Raw genomic sequence first — 26554 nt, 5'->3', positions numbered from 1 at the left:
GAGGGAAGTCCTCAGCTCGGACTTTGGACGACTTGGTCTCCTGATGGGTTGGTTGCTCTAGCGGAAGCCCCCGCTGGGCCAGGTCCAGTTGGTGCTGGCGCTCCGCAGCTCGCTCTGCACGCTCCGCAGCCTCCCGGCGCTCTGCAGCTTCACGCTCCGCAGCCTCCCGGCGCTCTGCAGCTTCGCGCTCCTCCTCCGCTGCCTTCTCTGATGCTGCCAGGAGGGTTTTGTAGACGGCATCGCCATGAGACTGGAGACTTGCCATAGCCGCTTGTAAAAGGGCTTGTGATCTGGACAGGCTGGGCTGGGTAGGTGGTGGGCAGCCCACTGCGGGACCGTATACTGGGGACTGGCTCCCTGAGGTGCCCGGGCTGGACTCCTCCTCGCCATGAGTAACAATGTCCTCCCCTCCTGCCACACGGACCGTAGCATTAGCCTCCTGCAGGGTCTTGCTCCTGGTGCCGTCTGCCATCTTGGTAACCGACACCGCTGCAACCCTGAGTTTGCACACACCTTGTTATACTTTTAGCCTGACCGTCTAACGTTGGGCTGACCTTAAGACTCCAGCAGTGGAAGTTACCACTGGCAGTCTTTAGTGCCTGGGAGTAGGGGTCCCACAACACTATTATTCTGCAATCCCACCGCTCTGCCACCAATGTGATGAAAGCCGGCCGGTGGGTGCAGCTCTCTGGCGCCCCCTTACCTCTCAGGTCAGTCAAGGTACTGCACCTAGAGAAAGTAGTGCCAGGTAGCTGCAACCAGCGCAGGGAACACGGTAGTGTGTTATCCCTTCAACGTCACTAAACCGTAACGTCACTACACAGCACAACTCGCTAGCGCCCTCTTAGCCTCAGGTCAGTCAAGGAACTGCACCTAGGATAAGCGGTCGCCAGGGAGACTGTCCTGTAACCTACTGGGTATCGGGGCCCTCTGTAGTGAGGGCGGTATATATATCTTCCTTGGCCGCGCCAGGAATATATATATCTGAACCTCCGACCGTCACTACCAGCCTTCCCCAATCCCCAGTTGGTATGCTGCCACCAGTCCCTATTTTAGATATACGCCCAGTCCGTGAATGGGCCTATATCGGGTCAGGAACCAACCCTGGGTAGCGTTTTGGCTTGAGCCGAGCTCACACGGACGTGCGTTCGTTATGCAGAATAAAAGGCGGGCCCACAATTACTTGAGGTAATTGATTATAATAATACACTAGATACACGATATACAACTAAATATACACAGGTATAAGGTCAGGCTAAACTATACAACAATGGAATACAACACACAGAATCACCACAGCATATCAGTTACCGGTTTCTTGATTTTCTTGTGACGCAGGGAGAGGATTCTGCGATCGCAGGCACGGTTCTTTGTTACAGGCTGAGGCCTACCACCGCATGGTCAAACTGCTCCTCCCCTTGGTGGCCTCAGCTGGTGCTCAGATGTTCAGCACACCACTCTTGGGTCAAGACTGACTTGTCTCTTGTCTGTCCTGCTATCTTACCTGCCCCGTCCCGCCCACTGCTGGTGAGGTCAGCTGGCTCAGTCTCCACCCTCAGGTCTAACTTCGATCAGAAGCCCAAATTCTATGGAACCCAATAACTTCTTCTGGGATGGTCTCATGATACCCCCAGGGGTTCCCATGGATTCGGGCCGCCGTAACCGACCTTTTGATATCAATTATGATACCATACGGTCCTCAGGAATGGCTCCGCGCTATATCTTGGCTTCCAGAGCACGTACAAACGTCTACCGCGGAGGCTTGTGTGCGCAATGGCTCCGGGACGCCGTGATATTTTTTTATTGGCCCATCCCACGCAACATGCGTGTACTATTCATGTTTCTATATCTTATGCCTCCATGCTTGTGACAGACAAAGAAACTAGTCCTATGGGACAAATGGTCAGGTACAGATAGACGAAGCACCCCCCCCTGCTGGCTGTGTTTCCTCTCGAAGTCTTTGAAGCTCCTAGCATTCAAGTGTTAAGTAGGCTTCTTATCTTACAGGAGCCTGGATGGGGGGAAACTATCTAGTTGACGTTTTAACAGAAGGTCCCAAGGGTGGGGGCTGCTGAAGTGTGGCCATCCCTGGATATGATTTATCATTACCAAGATGGCGGCTACAGGTTCATCACAGATGTGATAAACTACAGTTAATTTATATTTTAAGGAGGGGGGGACCTTTTTCACACAACGTTCTGTAGGTTTGGATTTCTTTTTCCCTTAATAATAAATACAGTTGAAACCAGAAGTTTACATACACTATATAAAAATACACATATTCATGTTTTTCTCAATACCTGACATGAAATCAGAATAAACCTTTCCCGTTTTAGGTCAGTTAGGGAGAGTCATGAGAGAGAGAGAATGTTTTAAGGCATTTTTATTACTTACAGCAAAGTCAAAAGTTTACATACATTTCATTAGTACAGTATTTGGTACCATTGCCCTTAAACTTAATGACTTGAGTCAAACATTTGGGATATCCTTCCACAAGCTTCTCACAATAGTTGGTTGGAATTTGGGCCCATTCCTCCTGACAAAACTGGTGTAACTGATCCATGTATGTAGGTCCCCTTGCTCGCACCTGACTTTTCAGCTTTGACCATAAATTTTCAAAAGGATTCAAATCAGGGCTTTATGATGGCCACTCCAAAACATTGACATTGTTATCCTTAAGCCACTTTGTTACCATTTTGGCAGTATGCTTAAGGTTATTGTCCATTTGGAAGACCCATTTCCGCCCAAACTGTAACTTCCTGGCTGATGTTGCTTCAGTATTGCCACATAATCTTCTTTTCTTATGATGCCATCTATTTTGTGAAGTGCACCAGTCCCTCCTGCAGCAAAACAACCCCACAACATGATGTGCCACCACCGTGTTTCACAGTTGGGATGATGTTCTTAGGCTTCCAAGCTTCTCCCTTTTTCCTCCAAACACAATGATGGTCATTATTAGAGATGAGCGGTGTTCGACTAGAACTGTTCGCCAATCTCAAATTCGAGCTGTTTTGGGCAGTGTTCGAGTGGTTCGACGAACGCGAACGATTTGCAAAAAATTCGGCTGTTCGAGGTTATGTTCGATTACTGTTCGTGCACCAAAAGCGTATCCTGCATGTCTGGCGTTATTTAGAGCGCCAATCAAGCAGGGATTGTCTGCCACTCACTGTAATGCCACAGCCATGGTGGTGGTGGCATTACAGTGGTTGCCCAAATCGAGGGGAACAGTGCTCACAGTGAAACATGAAAAGCCGGCAATTCAGCAGCGGCATACACCAGTACCGACAATTTAGAACTGAAAGAATAGATTATCACACATAGATTAGATAGATAGAAACATGTCAGTCACATATATAAGAAGTACAGTGACAGTGTTGGTTACTGTACTTGTCATTTAGTGTTAAATGATTTATTAAAAAAAATACTAGTGTTTTCATGCACTGTCTCTTTAAAAAAGCCGCCGGCAATTCAGCATCGGTACCCGACAATTTATAACAGAAAGAATAGAGCATAACACATAGATTAGATACATAGAAACATGTCAGTCACATATATAAGAAGTACAGAAATAGTGTTGATTACTGTACTTATCATTTAGTGTTAAAATAAAGGATTTCTTAAAAAAAAAATTGGCGTGGGGTTCCCCGTAATTTTAGTCTCTAGCGGAGGTTAAGCAGACGGCTGGGGCAGATGTTTGAAGCCTGGGAAGGGGTAATACCCATGGAGCTTCCCAGGCTACTAATATCAGCCCCCAGCTGAATACCTAGCTTTTACTAGCTATTAAAATGGGGGACCCCCCAAAAAATTACGTGGGGTCCCCCCTAATTTAATAGCTAGCAAAGGCTAGGCAGACAGCTGGGGGCTGATATTAATAGCCCAGGAAGGGTGCCATGAATATTGGCCCCCTCCCAGGCTAGAAACACCAGCCGTCAGCAGCCCCAGAAATGGCGCATCCATAGGATGCGCCAATTCTGGCACTTAGCCTCGCTCTTCCCACTGCCCTGTTGCGGTGGCAGTGGGGTAACAGGGCTGGGGTTGATGTCAGCTTATAATGCCAGCTGACATCAAGCCCAGGTTAGTAATGGAGAGGCGTCTATAAGACACCCCCATTACTAACCCCATAGTCAAAGTTAAAAAAAACCACAAACACCCAGAATAAAATCCTTTAATTGAAATAAACACACAATTCTTTATTGTTCTAAATTAAACCATACTTACCATCACGCCCATTCCAGCAATTTTTTTTTTAATAAATCCTTTATTTTAACACTAAATGACAAGTACAGTAATCAACACTATCACTTCTTATATATGTGACTGACATGTTTCTATGTATCTAATCTATGTGTGATGCTCTATTCTTTCTGTTATAAATTGTCGGTACCGATGCTGAATTGCCGGCCGGCTTTTTTAAAGAGACGGTGCATGAAAACAATATTATTTTTTTTATAAATCCTTTAACACTAAATGACAAGTACAGTAAGCAACACTGTCACTGTACTTATTATATATGTGACTGACATGTTTCTATCTATCTAATCTATGTGTGATGCTTTATTCTTTCTGTTCTAAATTGTCGGGTATCGGTGTATGCCGCTACTGAATTGCCGGCCGGCTTTTTTAAAGAGAGTGCCTTCTGAGCAGTTTGTCAGCTTTTGGACACCTTTGAAGGTGTTTTCTATGTGTTTCTCTGTGTTTTTGTTTGCCTGCCATTGGTTTTAACGGTGTTCGAGGGTGTTCTAAGGTGTTCGATGAACAGTTCCACGAATATCCCAGTGTTCGACGAACCGATCCAAACCTGAACACTACGGGGGTGGCTCAACACTAGTCATTATGCACAAAAAGTTCAATTTTACTTTCATCAGACCATAGGACATGTCTCCAAAAATTAAGGTCTTTGTTCCTGTGTGCATTTGCAAACATTAATCTCGCTTTTTTATGTTTCTTTTGGAATAATGGCTTCTTCCTGGCAGAGTGGTCTTTCAGTTCATGTTGATACAGTTTCACTGTGGTTATTGACACAATCTTACTAGCTTCTGCCATCATCTTCAAAAGGTCTTTTGCTTTTGTCCTTGGGTTGATATGCACATGTCAGACCAAACCACGTTTATCTCTAGGACACAGAACCCGTCTCCTTCCTGAGCGGTATGATGGCTGGACATTCCCATCTTGTTTGTAGTTGCGTATAATTGTTTGTACAGATGAACGAGGCACCTTCAGGTATCTTGAAATTGTACCCAAGGATGAGCCAGATTTGTGCAAATTCACAATTCTAATTTTAAACTTTCCCATGATGCTACACAAAGAAGCAGTGTGTTTCAGGTGTGCATTAAAATACATTCACAGGTGTATCTCTAATTAACTCAGATGTTGCCAAAAATCTATTAGAAGCTTCCAAATATATGACATCATCATATGGGCAGTGCAGAATTGTTTAAAGGCATAGTAATCTTAGTGTATGTCAACTTTTGACTTTGCAGGCTGTCTACATGTCCAGACTTCTCAAATTTGGAAGTTATCCCCTATCAAACTGGGGTGAGGGGATAACGTCCCAATTGCTGTGGGTGTGACCGCTGGAACCCCACCGATCCTAAGAACTCAGGCATTGAAGAGCTACATGTAAATGGATTGGGGTCAATCATGCAGACAGCTGCTCCATTCGTTCTTATAGGAGCGCCGAAACCAGCTGAGTGCAGCACTCGGAAATCTCTGGAGGTCCCATTGAGAATGTATGGAGTGGAACTGTACATGGTCAACAACCACTCCATTCACATAGGATCAGTGAGCGCGTCTCAGTGGTCAGACCCTGGTCAAACTTCCAGTCGTTGTCCCCTAAATTTGTGTATATAATGTGCATACTTGTGTCCATGTGTGTAATGTCTATATGTTAGTATGTGAAATTTGTATGCAATATGAATGCACACATGTGAAATGTGAGTCTATCCACAATGTACGGTATACACTACCGTTCAAAAGTTTGGGGTCACCCAGACAATTTTGTGTTTTCCATGAAAACTCATACTTTTATTTATCAAATGAGTTGCAAAATGAATCGAAAATATAGTCCAGACATTGAAAATGTTAGAAATAATGATTTTTATTTGAAAGAATAATTTTCTCCTTCAAACTTTGCTTTCGTCAAAGAATGCTCCCTTTGTAGCAATTCCAGCATTGCAGACCTTTGGCATTCTAGCTGTTAATTTGCTGAGGTAATCTTGAGAAATTTCACCCCATGCTTCCTGAAGCCCCTCCCACAAGTTGGATTGGCTTGATGGGCACTTTTGGCATACCATACGGTCAAGCTGCTCCCACAACAGCTCAATGGGGTTGAGATCTGGTGACTGTGCTGGCCACTCCATTACAGATAGAATACCAGCTGTCTGCTTCTTCCCTAAATAGTTCATGCATAATTTGGAGGTGTGCTTTGGGTCATTGTCCTGTTGTAGGATGAAATTGGCTCCAATCAAGTGCTGTCCACAGAGTATGGCATGGCGTTGCAAAATGGAGTGATAGCCTTCCTTATTCAAAATCTTATTTATCTTGTACAAATCTCCCACTTTACCAGCACCAAAGCAACCCCAAACCATCACATTACCTCCACCATGCTTGACAGATGGCGTCAGGCACTCTTCCAGCATCTTTTCAGTTGTTCTTCGTCTCACAAATGTTCTTCTGTGTGATCCAAACTTTGATTCGTCTGTCCATAAAACTTTTTTCCAATCTTCCTCTGTCCAATGTCTGTGTTCTTTTGCCCATATTAATCTTTCCCTTTTATTAGCCAGTCTCAGATATGGCTTTTTCTTTGCCACTTTGCCTTGAATGCCAGCATCCCAGAGTCGCCTCTTCACTGTAGACGCTGACACTGGCGTTTGGCGTGTACTATTTAATGAAGCTGCCAGTTGAGGAGCTGTGAGGCCTCGATTTCTCAAACTAGAGACTCTAATGTACTTGTCTTGTTGCTCAGTTGTGCATCGGGGCCTCCCACTTCTCTTTCTACTCTGGTTAGAGCCTGTTTGTGCTCTCCTCTGAAGGGAGTAGTACACACCGTTGTAGGAAATTTTCAGTTTCTTGGCAACTTCTCGCATGGAATAGCCTTCGTTTCTAAGAACAAGTATAGACTGTCCAGTTTCACATGAAAGTTCTCTTTTTCTGGCCATTTTGAGAGTTTCATAGAACAAACAAATGTAATGCTCCAGATTCTCAACTAGCTCAAAGGAAGGTCAATTTTATCGCTTCTCAAATCAGCCAAACCGTTTTCAGCTGGGCTAACATACTTGTGCAAGGGTTTTCTAAACATCCATTAGCCTTCTTACACAGTTAGCAAACACAATGTACCATTAAAACACTGGAGTGGTGGTTGTTGAAAATGGGCCTCTAAACACCTAAGTAGATATTGCAAAAAAAACAAGACGTTTGCAGCTCGAATAGTCATTTACCACATTAATAATGTATAGAGTGTATTTATGATTCATTTAATGTTAGCTTCATTGAGAAAAAATGTGCTTTTCTTTAAAAAATAAAGAAATTTCTAAATGACCCCAAACTTTTGAACGGTAGTGTATATGTGAGAATGTATAATGTGAAAAGAAGGCAATTCAGTTTCAGAAAGAAATCAAGTATGAATTTATGGATTATATTAAAGGGATTTGCAATGTGGATTCCACAATGCTAATCTGTAACAATGTATAGTACGAGATCTGCAGAAAGGGTTTTCAAAACTATCCGCACTAAGTAGAACAATTTTGTAAAGCGATATGTGAACTATATAGGTTTTCAGATATGCAGTGAGATTGTTATGTTGAGGAAAAGTCGCAAACGTATACTACTGATTCACCCTTTCAACATATAGGGTAAAATATGTAGTGAATCCACAGCAAAAGTGCAAATAACACAGACCCATATAAGAAAAACATATGGAAGATGCGAAAGAGGGTATATTATTTTTGGGTATAATGACTGGTGGAGGGGGGAGAACTACCCAAAGTTTGCTCTAAGCCCGAGGGACTATAGTTTTGCCAATGATATGTAATTTTTGCATATGTATTGTGTTTGCAACAGAGCTGTGTTTGCATGCAGAAGAGCTGGGTACAGTGGGTACGGAAAGTATTCAGAACTAGTGCTGAGCGAGTATGTTCTATTAACCCTTTCGCCGAGTATGCTCGGGCCGATCTCTGAGTATTTACAGCTGCTCGGTGATATGGTTGAATCGCTCCCGTGTGCATGATTTGCAACTGTTTGACAGTTTTATTACATGGGAGGAATGTCTATTTCTTACAAGCAGCTATAAATACTCGGAGCTTGGCCCGAGCATACTCGGACAGAATATACTCGCTCAACACTATTCAGAACCCTTAAAATTTTTCACTCTTAGGCTATGTGCCCACGATGCAGAAATGAAGCAGAAAATTTCTGCAGCATTTCTGCATCTCCCTGGCAGAAAAAAACGCATGCAGATTGTGCATGCGTTTTCCTGCAGAATACATGCGGAATACATGCGGATTCACATGCGTATCCACATGTGTTAACGCATGTGTTTCCGCATGCGGACTGACAAGCACTTTCCAGGCGATAGCATCACTTGGAAAGTGCTTGACAACTAGGTCACACTGTATAAATCCATGCAAGCGGCATGGATTTATACAGTGTGACCGTAAAAATAAAAAAAATAAAGCTATACTTACCTCCGATGCCGCCGCGTGTGCCGTCGCGCTCCTTCCTGGTTCCTTCCTGGCTTGCCGGCATCTCGCGAGACAGCCTGCGGTCACATGATCGCGACGTCATCTCAGGTCCTGGAAGGAGAAGCGCTGCAGGGGCCGCCGGACAGGTGAATATAAACTTTATTTTTTATTTTATTCTTTTTTTTACAGGTACAATGGTACCCAGGTCTGGATGAGAGTCTTCTCTCCTCCAGAACTGGGTACCATCCGCACAATGAAACGCATATTATCCGCTTGTACAAATGTACAGACACGGATTCTATGCGTCTCAATGCAAGTCAATGGCGGCGCTTCCGCAAAATTAATGAACATGCTGCGGATTTATGAGCGCTGCAGAAACGCTGCGGAAAAATCCGCAGCATGTGCATTGACATTGCGGAATGCCATTGGGGACCATGGGGTGCGGATTACCAAGCGTTTTTGATGCATTTCCGCTGCGGAAATTCCACAGCATAAACGCATGAAAAACGCATCGTGTGCACGCAGCCTTAGTTTCATTGCAGCCATTTGGTAAATTCTAAAAAGTTCATTTTTTTTTTCATTAAAGTACACTCTGCACCCCATCTTGACTGAAAAAAAAAATTAAATGTAGACATTTTTGCAAATTTATTAAAAAAGAAAAACTGAAATATCACATGGTCATAAGTATTCAGACCCTTTGCTCAGTATTGAGCAGATGCACCCTATTGAGCCAGTACAGCCATGAGTCTTCTTGGGAATGATGCAACAAGTTTTTCACACCTGGATTTGGGGATCCTCTGCCATTCTTCCATGCAGATCCTCTCCAGTTCCGTCAGGTTGGATGGTGAACGTTGGTGGACAGCCATTTTCAGGTCTCTCCAGAGATGCTCAATTGGGTTTAGGTCAGGGCTCTGGCTGGGCCAGTCAAGAACGGTCACAGAGTTGTTCTGAAGCCACTCCTTTATTATTTTAGCTGTGTGCTTAGGGTCATTGTCTTGTTGAAAGGTTAACCTTTGGCCAATGCTGAAGTCCAGAGCACTCTATAAGAGGTTTTCATCCAGGATTTCTCTGTACTTGGCCGCATTCATGTTTCCTACAGTTGCAACCAGTGGCCCTGTCCCTACAGCTGAAAAACACCCCCATAGCATGATGCTGCCACCACCATGATTCACTGTTGGGATGGTATTGGGCAGGTGATGAGCAGTGCCTGGTTTTCTCCACACATACCGCTTAGAATTATCACCAAAAAGTTCTATCTTCGTCTCATCAAACCAGAGAATCTTATTTCTCATAGTCTGGGAGTCCTTCATGTGTTTTTGAGCAAACTCTATGCGGGTTTTCAAATGTCTTGCACTGAGGAGAGGCTTCCGTTGGGCCACTCTGCCATAAAGGCCCGACTGGTGGAGGGCAGCAGTGATAGTTGACTTTGTTGAACTTTCTTCCATCTCCATACTGCATCTCTGGAGCTCAGCCACAGTGATCTTGGGGTTTTTATTTACCTCTCTCACCAAGGCTCACCTCCAACAATTGCTCAGTTAGGCTGGACAGCCAGGTCTAGTAAGACTTCTGGTGGTCCCAAACTTCTTCCATTTAAGGATTATGGAGGCCACTGTGCTCTTAGGAACCTTGAGTAATGCAGAATTTTTTTTTAACCTTGGCCAGATCTGTGCCTTGCTACAATTCTGACTCTTAGCTCCTTGGGCAGTTCCTTTGAGCTCATGATTCTCATTTGGTCTGACATGCACTGTGAGCTGTGAGGTCTTATATAGACAGGTGTGTGCCTTTCCAAATCAAGTCCTATCAGTTTAATTAAACACAGCTGGACTCCAATGAAGGAGTAAAACCATCTCAAGGAGGATCACAATGAAATGAACAGCATGTGACTTAAATATGAGTGTCTGAGCAAAGGGTCTGAATACTTATGACCATGTGATATTTCATTTTCTTTTTTAATAAATTTGCAAAAATTTCTACATTTCTGTTTTTTTTCAGTCAAGATGGGGTGCAGAGTGTACTTTAATGAGAACAAAATGAACTTTTTAGAATGTACCAAATGGCTGCAATGAAACAAAGAGTTAAAAATTTAAAGGGGTCTGAATACTTTCCATATCCACTGTATGCATGCAGCATATGGGTGTGTTTCTGCAGCAGTTGTTTGGGTATGCAGAAGAGCTGTGTGTCTATGCGGCAAAGCTGTGTGTGTACGCAGAAAAGCTGTGTGTATGCGGCAAAGCTGTGTGTCTATGCGGCAAAGCTGTGTCTATGCAGCAAAGCTGCGTGTCTATGTGGCAATGCTGTGTGTATGCGGCAAAGCTGTGTGTATGCAGCAAATCTGTGTGTCTATGCGGCAAAGCTGTGTGTGGATGCAGCAGAGCTATGTGTGTATGTAGCAGAGTAGTGTGGGTGTGTAGAGGAGCTGTGTGTCTATGCACCATATCAGTATGGTTATGTAGCAGAGCTGTCTGTGTATGCAGAGCTGTATGTCTATGCAGCAGACCTCAGTGTTTATGCAGCATACTGTAGCTGTGTGAGTGTGCAACAAAGCTGTGTGTCTATGCAGCATAGCTTGGTGTGTATGCAGCAGAGCTGTGTGTTTATACAGAATAACTTGGTAGGTATGCAACACAGTTGTGTGTCTATACAGCATAGCTGGATGGGTATGCAGCATAGCTTGATGGGTATGCAGCAGAGCTGTATGTGTATGCAGCAGAGATGGATGTGTATGCAGCAGAGCTCTGTGTCTATGCAGCAGAGCTGTGTGCGTATGCAGCAAATTTGTGTGCGTATGCACCTGAGCTGTCTGTGTATGCAGCAAAGCTGTGTGCGTATTTACTGTGCATGCAGTAATGCTGCACTGCTGAGTTATTTGTACATGTACTGCTCATGCAGCAGAGCTGTGTTTGTATACTGTGCATGCAGCAGTGTTGTTTGCATAACGTGCGTTGTCCGGGCAAAACAAAACTTTGCAGAGGGTATTGAATATGTAGAATAAAACAAACCCATAAACTCATATCGGCACAGACCTCAATCCATCACAGATCGCACTATGGTGTGTACAGAGTAGGGTAGCGGTGATGTCACGGTTCCTCCAATCACCAGACAGCTGGATCCAAGTGGATGCCGGTAGTTGAATATGAATGCGTTTGTTATGTTTTACATATCCAGTCCCCTCTGCAAAGTTTTATTTTACATGGACAATCCCTTTAACCTCCCTATTACCCCCCTAGAGAGCTTCCAACAGCACTTTATTGATCCCTGGTCATACTGACCCTTCTGATTATTTACACCATGACGGAAGTTGTAATGAGTAGAAGATATATTTTTCCTATTTTCTGATGTCTAAAACTGGGGAACGTTTTACACTAAGATGCCTCCTTCAGTAAAAAAAATATGAAATACCCATTCAAGGTAATATATATAACCCTTTAACTGCTTATTTTGCATTTGCTTCGGAACAGAACCATTTACTTGTCGGCCCAGTACTGAACTTCGTCCTGGTATCCTACACATGCAATGAGCTTTTACTTTTTTATTTTTTTTGCCCTGAAGTTTGCAGACTGACACATTTTAAAAGCTGGCAATCAAGAATTCACAACCCATAATGGGAAAAGATGGTTGCCGCATATCGAAAACATAGAATATTTATAAATAATTTACAACATGGAAAAATATTTCGAACACAACATGAAATATATACGATGACCTAGTATAACAATGTGCAGTTTATTTAAGTTTCTTTCACGGACAAGAAAAAGAAAAATGTAACTTTTCTTATGGTCAACTGCCATCTAGTGGAGAAAGAGAGAATAACACCCTGCTAGCCCCTCTGCTAAATAAGGTACTTTATTCAATATCATGACTATATATCCAAGCAAATCTTTCCCATGCGGTGTCTGGCAAAAAAAAAAAAATGTTCCAATCTTAAACTACATGAGAAAGATGTCTTTGTTTAAATGGCTGTAAATTGATGTTAATTATACAAAACATAATGTTTGGAAATTCTTGTATTTGTTTTAAATATATTTCGCTGGAAAATGATCTTGTCTCCAACACATAACCACTTGTTTTCTGCCTGCTATATACCGTAGTTGAAAGCAGATTGCGTGGATTATAAACTGTGATGTGCGGTTAATGTGCGTGGCCTTAAATTCATCAGTAAGTTTCATTTACTAAAGCCTGTAATTAGCGTCAGGGTCATATAATTCTCTGAGGAACAAAGGGAATGCTTTACATGTTTACATTTTTTTAAAATTTTATATAGAGTTGATATTTTTCAAGTTGTGACCTCCAGTGAAATGAATGGAAATTCTAGGAGAAACGTTTGTATTGAAGAGCCGTCTATACATGCGGGAAAGTCTTTACTTTGTAGTTACGCACAGGATTAGATACCAAAAAGTATTGGGGTACCTCTACATTACATGTAAGGGGCTTTTATGAAATCTTATTGAGGTTTGGGCCAGTCGTGTTCTTCTACCAAACTCCCCCAACTATGTCTCTATTGACCTTGAGGAACAGAAAAGGGTCTTCCCCAAACTGTTCCCACAAAGCTTGAAAGCTGCAATAGTCCACAATGTCTTGTGCTGAAGTATTAAGGTTTCTCTTCATTCTCGTCTTCCAGCATCTGTACAGCGGGCACAATACATGTCTCCTCCAGAATCCCGTGGTGGTGGATTTACACCACTCCATCCGACGCTCGGCATTGTGCTTGGTGATGTACGGGCTGCATTCAGCTGCTCTGCCATGAAGCTCCTGGCGGGGGCGCAGTGTTTGTGCTGATGTTATACCAGCAGAGGTCTGGACTCTGCAGCTATGGAGACAGCAGGACGTTTGTGACTTTTCTGCCCTCTGCTCCTCAGCACTCGCTACGGAGTCTCCGCTTTCCCTTACACTTCTCAATAATATCACTCACAGGTGATGGGAGAAGATTTAGGAAGAAATGTCATGAATGGACTTATTACCCCGGTGGATCCTATTACAGGACCGTGCTGGTATCAGTGAGCTCTGCACCACCGGCCGTTCTATCACATGTTAGTAAGGGCAGACGGCGGGGGGCTGCAGGTTATACACCAGGGGCAAGGGGCCGGATGTTAAACAACATTCAAACAAGCAACTTTCACATTCAAGTCGGCCCTCACCTTTGCTAAACAAAACTACTTCACCACCCTTGCATCTTTTTTATCCCTCAATAACAAACAACTACTCAACACCTTTAACTCCCTCCTCCACCCTCCACTGCCCCCCTCATCTCTGCAGAAGACTTTGCCGCACATTTCAAAAATAAGATCAATCAAACAAGGCATCCACCACAACCTCTATGTATAACAGGCTTCTGCCCCTCCCCCATAACATTCCTCTACACCATCACTGAAGGAGAGCTTACTCCTCTCCTCTCAAAGGTGAACCTCCCCACTTGTTCACTTGACCCCATCCCATTCCATCTCCTCGCCAACTTCACCACCACTCGTATCACAGCCCTAACCCACCTTTTCAATCTATCGCTAACTTCTGGTACCTTCCCATCTGCTTTCAAACATGCCACAATCACATTTATCCTGAAGAAACCATCCCTCGACCTGACCTCTGCGTCCAGCTATCGCCCCACATCGCTGCTCCCGTTCATCTCCAAACTCCTTCAACAGCATGTCCATGCTGAACTTTCCTCCATCTCTCATCTAACTCACGCTTTGATGACCTACAATCTAGCTTCTGTCCCCACCACTCCACCAAAACTGCCCTGACCAAAATTACTAACGACTTACTGCTAAAGTTAACAGACAATTCACTATACTCCTCTTTCTAGACCTGTCCTCTGCTTTCGACACAGTCGACCACTCCCGCCTACTACAAATCCTGTCTTCCCTTGGCATCAAAGACTTTGCCCTCTCCTGGATCTCCTCATACCTTTCCAACTGCACATTTAGCATCTCCCACATCCACAATACCTCCTCATCCGGACCTCTCTCTGTCAGTGTCCCTCAAGGCTCTGTCCTGGGACACCTTCTCCTCTCAATCTTAGTGTCAGACAACTCATAAAGTCCCATGGCTTCCAGTACCAACTATTTGCTGTTGATACTCAGATCTACCTTTCTGGCCCAGACATCACATCTCTGCTTTCAAGAATCTCAGAGTGTCTGTCAGCCATATCCTCCATCTTCTCATCACACTTCTTAAAGCTCAACATAGACAAAACTGAACTTATCATCTTTCCTCCATCTCGCCTAACTCCCCTACCCGATCTATCTATCACAATAAATGACATCAAGTTTTCCCCTGTACCGGAAGTGCACTGCCTCGGAGTAACCCTCGACTCTGCCCTGTCGTTCAAACTGCACATGCAAGCTCTCGCCATCTCCTGTCTCCACCAACTCAAAAATATTTCCAGAATCTGTCCTTTCCTCAGCTTGAATCTACTAAAATGTTAGTGCATGCCCTCATCATTTCCCGCCTCAACTACTGCAATATCCTCCTCTGTGGCCTTCCAGCTAACACTCTCACACATCTCCAGTCCGTCCTCTGCTGCCTGACTAATCCACCTCTTTTCTCTAGCTGCTCTTCCACTTCTCCCCTCTGCAAATCCCTTCATTGGCTCCTACATATACAGTGGTGTGAAAAAGTGTTTGACCTTTCCTGATTTCTTATTCTTTTGCATGTTTGTCACACTTAAATGTTTCAGACAAATTTAAATATTAGACAAAGATAACACAAGTAACACAAAATGCAGTTTTTAAGTGAATGTTAAGTGAATCCAAACCTACAGGGCCCTGTGTGAAAAAGTGATTGCCCCCCCCCCCCCCCACATCCCTTAAAACACAAATTAACTGTGGTTTATCACATCTTTGGGAAGCTGAGTTCAATTTCCCTAGCCACACACAGGCCTGATTACTGTCACACCTGTTCTCAATCAAGAAATCACTTAAATAAAATAGGACCTGCCTGACAAAGTGAAGTAGACCAAAAGATCCTCAAAACATAGACATCATGCTGCAATCCAATGAAATTCAGGAACAAATTAGAAACAAAGTAATTGAGATTTATCTGTCTGGAAAAGGCTATAAAGCCATTTCTAAATGTTTGGTACTCCAGAGAACCACAATGAGAGCAATTATCTACAAATGGCGAACACATGGAACAGTAGTGAATAGTGATGAGCGAGCACTAAAATGCTCGGGTACTCATTGCTCGGCTCGAGCAAATTGGAATACTCGGGTGCTCGACCCGAGCAACGAGCCCAATGTAAGTCTATGGGAAACTCGAGCATTTTTCAGGCGGCTCCCCCCCGGCAGACTGCAGAGGGCCTAAAAATTGCCCAAATCGATGGGAACAGTGCTCAAATGACATGGGAACAGCATAGGGAAGACCCAGGAAGCATTTCTGACTCCCAGGTCACTGCTGTCAACAGCGTTGTCAGAGCATTACGCCACTTTTACGGACAATAAAACATACAAAAACAAAAACAAAATGGATTTTCCTGGGAAATATGTTAAGGACCATCCTTTCCAGGTTAATGACTTGTATATAAAGCAAAATAAATAACCAAAAACAAAAATACTCCTCCACACCTTGGGCTATGTTCACACGTAGCGTTTTTGATGCGTTTCTGCACTTTTGCATTGCTTTCAACCAAGACAAATGCATTCACTGGGAAATGTCATTTTAACATTTTACAACCTTATCTGGCCATGTGGTGTGTGACACATCATCAGACACATTCATACAGTGCTGAAAAGACATAGGAACAGCATGGGGAAGACCTCTGGAAGCATCTCTGACTTCCAGGTCACTGCCTAAAAGTGTGCCCATCATAAGTGATCCTTGGCGCATGCGACAGATGCCTCTCACCATGCACCTGTAGTTGCAGACTTGCAACAATCACCGTCCACGTCCTTGTCCCAGTGCAGCGTTCAGTTGTCCCTACCCCATTCCTTGGAATGCAAGCGTAAGTATGCAGCCAGCCACCCACCAACCCACAGGCTGCAATACTATACTGCCAATTTTTTGACAGCTGCTTGCACTTGAAATGTGACCTTTTAGGCTCGTGGAGGCGGAAGATTTTCATAACCTAATGCCGGCGGCGGTCGGGTGTCCATACTCGGTCCCCAGCTGCCACTGTTTTTCCCGGTGTCATCTCTGCCTTCCACAAGCACGTGTCCCACAACATTACCCGTGCCGTGCCCTCCCCAGTGCGCTTACTGGGAAGGACCGCCTAACCACAAACACGTGGACAGGTGAATGTGGCCAGGGACGGTACAGAGCCAGTCCACAGCTTTTTTTGATGAGAGTTGTATTTAGCTCGGTGAAACAACTGGCATAGAGGGAAACCGTATCTACCCTGGGTGTCATTTCTCCCAGGAAGTCCTCTAATGCAGCTTGTTGCAGAAGCAATGGCAGCCCATCCAACATCAACTCGCACTTGTCGGTGGTGCTTTGACACACAAACATCTTTGTTTGCTCATTTAATTTCATGAATACAGAGTTGGACAATGATCTGCAATGCGGTTTAAGAAATAACAAGCATAAGCATGTCCGATCCACATTAAAAAAGCAGCCATAGAGTGTCCGTGAACCTTCCCCCACACTTTTCTTAGCCAGGGCTGCTTCTCGGCAGGGTTGGACGGGCCCACCAGAGAACCAGAGACTCCTCCGGTGGGCCCTGGCTTCTACTTCAGGAGAGTTCATAGTGCCGAGGTGAGGCCATGATGATGATAGAGGCCACCATCTGCTTAGTTTTCTGTTACTTGAAATGCAAGTGCAAGTATGCAGCCAGCCACCCACCCACCCACAGGCTGCAACACTAAACTGCCAGATTTCTGGGCAGCTGCTTGCACTTGAAATATGGCCTTTTAGGCTCATGGAGGCGGAAGCTTTTCACAACCACATGCCGGCGGCGGCCGGGTGTCCATACTCGGTCCCCAGCCACCACTGTTTCTCCCGGTGTCGTCTCCGGCTTCCACAAGCACGGGTCCCACAACATTACCCGTGCCCTCCCCAGTGCGCTTACTGGGAAGGACCGCCTAACCACAAACATGTGGACAGGTGAATGTGGTCAGGGACGGTACGGAGCCAGTCCACAGCTTTTTTTGCTGAGTTCTATTTCACCACAGCTATATTCTTTAGGTCGGTGAAAGGACTGGCATAGAGGGAAACCGTATCTACTCTGGGTGACATTTGTCCGTCACCAGGTTCTGCCCATTGTCACACACGACCATGCCTGGCTGTATGTTCAGTGGTGAGAGCCACAGATCAGGCTGCTGTGTGACAGATTTCAACAACTCTGCAACGCTGGGCGGTTTGTCAATTAAGCATTAAGAAAGTTATCTTCAGCACAGTCTGTTGCCGCTTGATCAAGGCAGTGCTGCAGTGCTGTCAGCTTGTGACTGATGTGGTCATTTCGGAGATGGAGGAGGAGGTGCAGGAGCTGAATAATGTGATTACATTGAGGTTAAATTGGTGACGCTGTTTTTTATACTAAAGAAAGATCCTATTGTTTTGTTTTTTTTACGTTATTTTTTAAGACAAATGCATTCACCGGGAAATGTCATTTTAACATTTTACAACCTTATCTGGCAATGTGGTGTGCGACACATCATCAGACACATTCTATTTTATTTATGATGGAGGGACTATTCTTAAAAGGCCAGCAGTCTGCCCTCGCTATTGTTAGAGAGCCATCAGCCGGCTATGCTTTGTTGTTCCCATTATTAACAAGTGGGTCTCCTATACTGTTATTGCGTATCCAGTGACTGCAAGGGCTGCCAAAAACTTGGACGCAACCTAATACCCCTTTGAAGAGATATAGAGGAGAGTCTCAGTAAAAAAAAAGTTCCCATTATAAAGGAGTGGGTCTCATATAGTGGTAATGCCCATGATGTGACTGCAAGGGCTGCCAAAATTTGGGAAAAACCCCACTAACAATTTAAAGACACATAGAGCAGGGCCACAGTAACGACAAATTCCCATTAGAAAGGATAGAGTCTCCCATAGTGTTGGCCTATGCAGTGAATGCAAGGGCTGCCAAAAATTTGGAGGCACTTCAATGCCCCTTGGAAGAGACGTGGAGGAGGGCCTCATAAAAAAATGTTCCCATTAGAAAGGAGCGGGCCTCCTATACTTGTAATGCCCATGCACAAGTGTATGGGCTGACAAACATTTACTCCTGGGGGGTATACATGAACATACTGTATAAAATAATGTTTTTACGGGCATCATAAACACCCTTTAAAAAAATTATGTGGGTGTTGCATCACAAACCACGGTCACCCTAGTGATATGGGGGTGGAGGATGAGGAGAAGGAGGAGGACAAGAGCAAATAGCCAAAATCAGGAAATGTATACCCATGTGTGGGTGTGAAAAGGTGCATGGGAATATACCTCCTAAGAAAAGACACTGGATTTGAGTTTATGTTACGCTGCTATCATTGTGGTGTTGAGAAGTCTGGCTCAATCCAGCCCTTGTTCATTTTTATAAGTCAGCCTGTCAGCATTTTCAGTTGACAGGCGGATGCGCTTATCAGTTATAATTCCACCAGCGGCACTAAAAACACGCTCTGATAAAATGCTGGCGGCAGGGCAGGCCAGGACCTCCAAGGCATAGAGAGCCAGTTCATTCCACGTATCCAGCTTGGATACCCAATACTTATAAGGCACAGAGGAATCACTGAGGACATTGGTACGGTCGGCAAGGTACTCCCTTAGCATCTTCCAAAACTTTGCACTCCTTTTGAGAGTACCCCGCGCCTCAGGGCCTGTGCGATGGGAGGGTCTGAGAAAACTCTCCCAGAACTTTGACAGTGTTCCCCTGCCTCTGCTGGATTGAAGTTGTCTCTCTCTCGACTGTACTCCTTGGTTGTCCAATGAAGTGTGCCCTCTGCCACCAGCGTTTTCAGATGGGAATTTTTTTAATAGTTCTGCAACAAGGGCCTTCTGGTACAGCCCCATTTTTGTAGACCTGTCCGCCTCAGGAATAAGAGATATAAAGTTCACCTTGTAACGTGGTTCTAGAAGTGTCACCAACCAGTAATGACTGTCACCCAAAATTTTGAGAACATGAGGGTCATGGGAAAGGCAGCATAACATAAACTCAGTCATGCGTGCCAGACTACTAACAGGCAAGACTTCCGTGTCCTCACCAAGAGGATGACTCACCATGCTCTCCTCCTCCTCCTCTCTGTCCTCTGGCCATCCACGCTGAACAGACGGTATGACAGCTGTGCAGGTAGTACCGTCTATAGTGCATGAAACTAGCTCCTGTCCTTCCTCCTCCTCCTCCTGTTCCTCATTGTCACCCAATCCACGTTGGGATGAGATGAGGCTGGGCTGTGTGTAATCACCCTGTATGGTTCCTTGCTCCATCTCATCGTGCTCCGCCTGCAATGCATCCTCTTTGATTGTGAGCAGAGAGCATTTCAGAAGACAGAGAAGAGGGATGGTGATGCTAATTATGGCGCCATCGCCGCTCACCATCTTGGTGGAGTCCTCAAAGTTTTGGAGGATGGTACATGTGTCTGTCATCCATGACCACTCCTGAGGTCTTATGTGTGGAGTCTGAACTGAATACCGACGGCCTTATTGATGCTGATACTCAACAACTGCCGTCTTCTGCTCACAAATCCTTCTCAACATCTGCAGTGTAAAGTTCCAACACGTGGGGACATCACACACCAGTCTGTGAGCAGGAAGCTGCAAACGCTGCTGAAACACTGCAAGGGCGGCGGAAGCTGTAGCTGACTTTCTAAAATGGGCACACAGGCGACGTACTTTAACAAGCAGATCCGGCAGCTCCGGGTAGGATTTGAGAAACCGCTGAACCACGAGGTTAAGCACATGGGCAAGGCATGGTACGTGTGTGAGCTCGCCTCGCCTCAGAGCCGCCACCAGGTTCCGGCCATTGTCACACACGACCATGCCTGCCTGTTGGTTCAGCGGCGTGAGCCACAGATCTGCCTGCTCTTTCAGAGCTGTCCACAACTCTTCAGCATTGTGCGGTTTGTCACCTAAGCATATTAGCTTCAGCACAGCCTGTTGCTGCTTGGCCGAGGCAGTGCTGCAGTGCTTCCAGCTTGTGACTGATGTGGTCATTTTGGAGATGGAGGCTGAAGAGGAGGAGGAGGCTGAGGAGGAGGAGGTGCAGGAGTTGTAGACCATGGGGGCAACCCTGATTGACCTTGGGTCCGCAATCCTTGGCGTCGGGAGAACGTGTTCCGTCCCAAGATCCGACTGGGACCCGGCTTCCACTATGTTAACCCAGTGTGCCGTCAGCGAGATGTACTGTCCCTGCCCACAAGCACTTGTCCACGTGTCCGTGGTTAGGTGGACTTTCCCAGTAACTGCATTGTTGAGGGCACGGCTAATGTTTTGGGACACGTGCTTGTGTAATGCGGGGACGGCACACCGGGAGAAATAGTGGCGGCTGGGGACCGAGTACCGAGGGACGGCCGCCGCCATCAGGTTGGGAATTCTTCCATCTCCACGAGCCTAAAAGGCAACATTTCGAGCACAAGCAGTCGTGAAATGTGAGAATTTAGTCGTGTGGCTTGTGGGGCGTTGGCTGCATATTTGCGCTTGCGTTGCAAGGACTGGGGTATGGACAACTTAACGCTGCGCTGGGACAAGGACATGGACGTGCTTCCTGATGCTGCTACTTGAGAGTGTGCAACGACAGGTGCAGGGCAGAAGGCATCTTTGCATACACCATGGACAGGGGATTGGCTTGCATGCACAACAGCGGAAGAAGCAATGGTGCCACCTGCAGACACTGTTCCTGGACCCTGGGGTTCGGCCCACAAAGTCGGGTGCTTTGCTGCCATGTGCTTAATCATGCTGGTGGTGGTCAGGCTGGTTGTTTTGCCACCCCTGCTGATGCTGGCCTGGCAGGTGGTGCAAATGGCCTTTTTGGGGTCATCGGCAGAGTCTTTTAAAAACAACCAGACTCGGGAAGACCTAACAGTTGTACTGGCAACTTCCTTCATGTTGGTGTTACTGGGAACGGTTGCCTGCCTTCTGTCTGCGGCCACCACACTGCTTCTTCTGCCTTTTGGGGTGCTCTGCCTCTCTCCCCCTGTGTGCTGCTGTCCTCGCTCTGCATGCTCTCCTGCCAAGTTGGGTCAGTTACTATATCATCCACCACCTCGTCTTCCATTTCCGCACCTTGGTCCTCCTCCTGACTTTCTGGCAATTGTGTCTCATCATCGTCCACCTCTTGTGACACTTCCCCAACGTCGCCTTCGTGTGACCGTGGCTGCTCAAATATTTGGGCATCGCTACACGCGATCTCCTCTTGCCCCGCTTCAAGTGGACGGGGCGAGAGGCACAAATCTATCAATGGAAAAGTGAACAGCTCTTCAGAGTGTCCAAGTGTGGGATCAGTTGTCTCTGGGTACTCGGCATGGTGGGAGGAAGGAGGATCAGGGTGAGGAATATGTGGTCCAGACTCTCAGCTACTGAGACTTGACCGTGTGGAAGACAGGGTGGTGGTGGTGGCTAAGTGACTGTAAGCATTATGCGCTATCCAACCAACAACCTTTTGACACTGCTCTGGGTTCAATAGTGGTGTGCTGTGGTCCCCTAGAAATTGGGACAGGACGTTCAGGCGACAAGATGTGGGTGTTTGTTGTGGCACAATTTCAGCTTGCCCACGGCCTTGTCCTCGGCATCCGCATGCACCATTACCATCACGTCCAGTTCCCCGTCCCTTGCCACGTGCCTTGCCCATTTTAAATGGAGGACAGTATCATCCACGCTCACTACAAATGACTGAGTTTGGAGCGAACTTATATGTGATCCGTGTGACAGAGAAAACAGAGTTTTAAATACCTGGCCTGTAGGTACGTAGTTTGAACAGCAAACTGCTGTGAATTGCTTCACTGACACACTAAAGGAAATTTTTAATGGAGGCCAGAAATGGCAGTATTTTCTGACAATGTATATGTGACGGAGAAACCACAGTTTTAAATAGCTGGATTTCTAGCGCTGTAATATGGAAAGGACCTGGCTGTATTCTGCAGTGCCAACAAGCAAATGGCGCAGAAAAACGGTGTTCTCTGGATTGCTTTTTAAGCAAATAATGAGGATTAAGATCCAAAGAAAAGTATTCCTGGCCCCTGAGACCTGGGCCTTTGTATAGAAATATCTGACAGCAGCAGAAGGCAGAATTGGAGTGGAGCCCCTTGTGCTATATGCACTACAGTCTGCTATATACCCTGCCTGCCTGCCTATATACACTGCCTGCCTGATATCTCTGCAGATGGATTAGTTAGTCCTCAGAAGGACTGTTTGTTAAGATGGATATGTGTAATGTACGGTTTTTCTCCCTACACTACCTAATACACAAGCAAATCTCTCCCTGACACAGCAGCAGCTCTCCCTACACTGTCTGATTCCGGAGTGACTCTGACGAACATGGCGGCGCCCGATCTGATATAGACCCGATGATGCTATGCGGCCAGCCAATCACTGTAATGCCCACAACCAGCTTTGCTACGGCATTACAGTGAGTGGCAGGCAATCCCTGCATGTTCATTGGCTCTGTAAAGAGCGCCAAACATGCAGGGAGGAGACTCGAGCTCCCGCCGAGCAACCCTGGAAATACTTGGCGAGCGCCGAGCATCTCGAGTATTGAGATGCTCGAGCGAGTACCGAGCAGTGGCGAGCACGCTCGCTCATCACTAGTAGGGAACCTTCCCAGGAGTGGCCGGCTGACCAAAATGACCCCAAGTGCACACTGATGACTCATCCAAGATGTCACAAAACATCCCACAACAACATCCAAAGAACTGAAGACTTAACTTGCCTCAGTTAAGGTCAGTGTTCATAGCTCCACTATAAGAAAGAGAGTTGGCAAAAATGGCATGCATGGCAAAAAAGCACTGTTGAGTAAAAATAATTTAAAGGCTCTTCACAGTTTTGCCAGAAAACATGTTGATGATCGCCAACACTTTTGGGAGAATACTCTGTGGACTGACGAGACAAAAGTTGAACTTTTTGGAAGGTGTATGTCCCATTACATCTGGCGTAGATGTAACACAGCATTTCAGAAAAGGAACATCATACCAACAGTAAAATATGGTGGTGGTAGTGTGATGGTCTGGGGTTGTTTTGCTGCTTCAGGATCTGGAAGACTTGCTGTGGTAAATGGAACCATGAATTCTGCTGTCTACCAAAAAATCCTGAAGGAGAATTTCCGGCCATCCGTTCTTGACCTCAAGCTGAAGCGCACTTGGGTTATGCAACATGACAATGATCCAAAACACACCAGCAAGTCCACCTCTGAATGGCTTAAGAAAAATAAAATTAAGACTTTGGAGTGGCCTAGTCAAACTCCTGACTTTAATCTGATTGAGATGCTGTGGCATGATCTTAAAAAGGCAGTTCATGCTCAAAACCCTTCAATGTGGCTGAATTACAACAATTTTGCAAAGATGAGTGGCCAAAATTCATCTAGAGCGTTGTGAAAAGACTCATTGCCAGTTATCGCAAACCCTTGATTGCAGTTCTTGCTGCTAAGGGTGGCCCAACCAGTTATTAGGTTTAGGAGGCAATCACCTGACACATCCATGACAGTAAGACCGCAAGGGAAGGGCTCTTTCCTTTCTGTACCAGTTTGTCATTGTTAGTTTGTTCTTTGTAATTTATATTAGTATTTTGTTTGTAACCCCTTCTCATGTAAAGCAATCTTTGAATAAATGGTGCTGTAATAATAATAATAATTATAATAAGATGTGGAGCCCAATACTTTTGTCAATATAGTATAAATAAGAGTTAATGCACATTTGTATGTCTTCTTACAATGTCAGGATCAAAATAGGACACCCATCCCTTCATATGGTTCCAATATCATATAGAACTTAAAAAAATCATTAAAAGTCCCATCAGATCCCATATTATTGACCTGTTATACTATGGTTGTCTGAATGGCACCATACAGAGGTATATAATGTGCCTATAGCTCCACAGTATGGAGGCTCTACATATGGAGCAACATGGACTCCAAACATTGAGTACAGAAAAAGAGTGTGTCTGTAACCAAATCTGAAAAAAAAAGTGTACGTGTGTATATTGGTGGGTGACCAGGTGACTGGAATATTCACTTCCACAATGTCAAAATGGCTGATGATGAGTGAATCCCACTGTCCCAGTGGAAAGTGCAGCTCTGGAGCACAACATGCAGATGTAAGAAGTGAAATTCTGTGCGGAAGAGAAGACAGAAGTTTTATCATCTGGATTGAAATGCATCGAAAAATAAATGAGACTAAATTACTAAATAAATATTTTTTACAATTTTTCTGATTATGTTTCCGTAATTTACAGCTAAGACACCTGCACTATTTGATACCTGAAATAACACACTGTGTAATTCTCAGAAGGTGCTAATTAACCTCTTTGTTCATTATAAGGACGTGATAATTATTTATACAATCTGAGATTTACAGTGAGGGATGAGCTTGATTTACTTGCCCTTGTTACTGACACCTAAAACTTCATTCTAGCAGAATTATGAAGTGGGTGTCATGAAAGGAATCTGTCACTCTGGAAACTGAACTTTTGATATGTTGTATTCAGAAAAAAGAAAGAAGAGAAGTTCTACAGACAGATTTTCAGGAGGTGGTTTAGGGAAAGTGTTGTATCTCCTCTTCCTCAACCTCAGAAGAGAGTAAAGGGTATAAATAGTCATTTTAGTTGGGTTCACAAAACTTTTGCAACGTGACGTTAAGAGATACTTTATGAGTTTAAGATCTAGCGGCCACTAGTGGGAAAATGTGGTATTGCACTCCAGTCATTTGATTGACCCAATATATAATGTTCACTGTATTTCTATGTAAAATTTCCCACCAGGTCTGACTGCAGCTGCTCTTAGGATCCTTCATCAAAATATTGGAGAGTGGCTTTAAGTGAGCAGAACTTCAGCAAAGATCATCATCACATGATAAAAAAAATCTGCAACTTTCCAATATACTTTGTGATTCATGTCTTTGCTTTTCTCACTTTCAGTTTTCAAGGTTTATGTTTGCTGTCAGTGAATAGAAACATATGTAGCTAAAAAAACTTTCTTAGTAACTTTGAAGGCTGTCATGCTGAATTAAAGTTTTTTTTCCGCTACTAGAATATTGATGACAGTTCCCTGGTATAGCTCATTAATATCTTATCAGTTGGGTCAGACACACAGCACACAACAGATCATCTGTTATCAGCTGGATGAAAATAGTGGTGGGGAGAGAACACCACAGCGCCATACAATGATTAGTGGCCACTCCCAGGTACTGCAGATCAGCTCCTATCCAAATATTAAAGGTCATCAATATCGGAGTAGTGGACAATTCCTTTAACTATGTATCAGTGCAATAAAGTAAGTTAGATATGATCAGAACAGGTTTAATTCACATAAAGGGATGAGAAATCTAGATACAATGCGGATGATTTACTAATGTACCAGAATTTTGATGAAAATTGCAACGTAAATGGAGTAAGTAGCTCACGCCAGATTTATTAAGTTTTTTTTTTCTTTTTTACACTTTTGATGATGACATTTTTGATGCAAACATGAGTGAATGCAAAAGAGGAGACATATAAATATTTTCAGAACACCTTTTGATCACCTAATTATGAAAACTCCTAACCATAAGACCTATTATAGCATATGGACAGGATAGAAGGAGTTAACCTACGAGCCAGAACAGAGAACTACAGAAAACTGTGGAGGACATCGACCATGTTTTACATCCATTCTTTTGAATAGGTACATGTAATACAACATTTCTCCTGTAGTGGCCACTGTAGATAAATAGACTGTGGGCTGATTATTATTATTATTATTATTATCAGCATTTTTGGGCAGATTTATTATTTTTGGGCCGCTTCATCATTTTTGGGTCAATTCATCATTT

Source organism: Phyllobates terribilis, unplaced genomic scaffold (genome assembly GCF_046119375.1).
Source record: "Phyllobates terribilis strain yellow unplaced genomic scaffold, ASM4611937v1 Scaffold_2__4_contigs__length_985480577, whole genome shotgun sequence".
NCBI classification, from domain to species: domain Eukaryota; kingdom Metazoa; phylum Chordata; class Amphibia; order Anura; family Dendrobatidae; genus Phyllobates; species Phyllobates terribilis.
Note: the sequence above shows the minus strand (reverse complement) of the source record.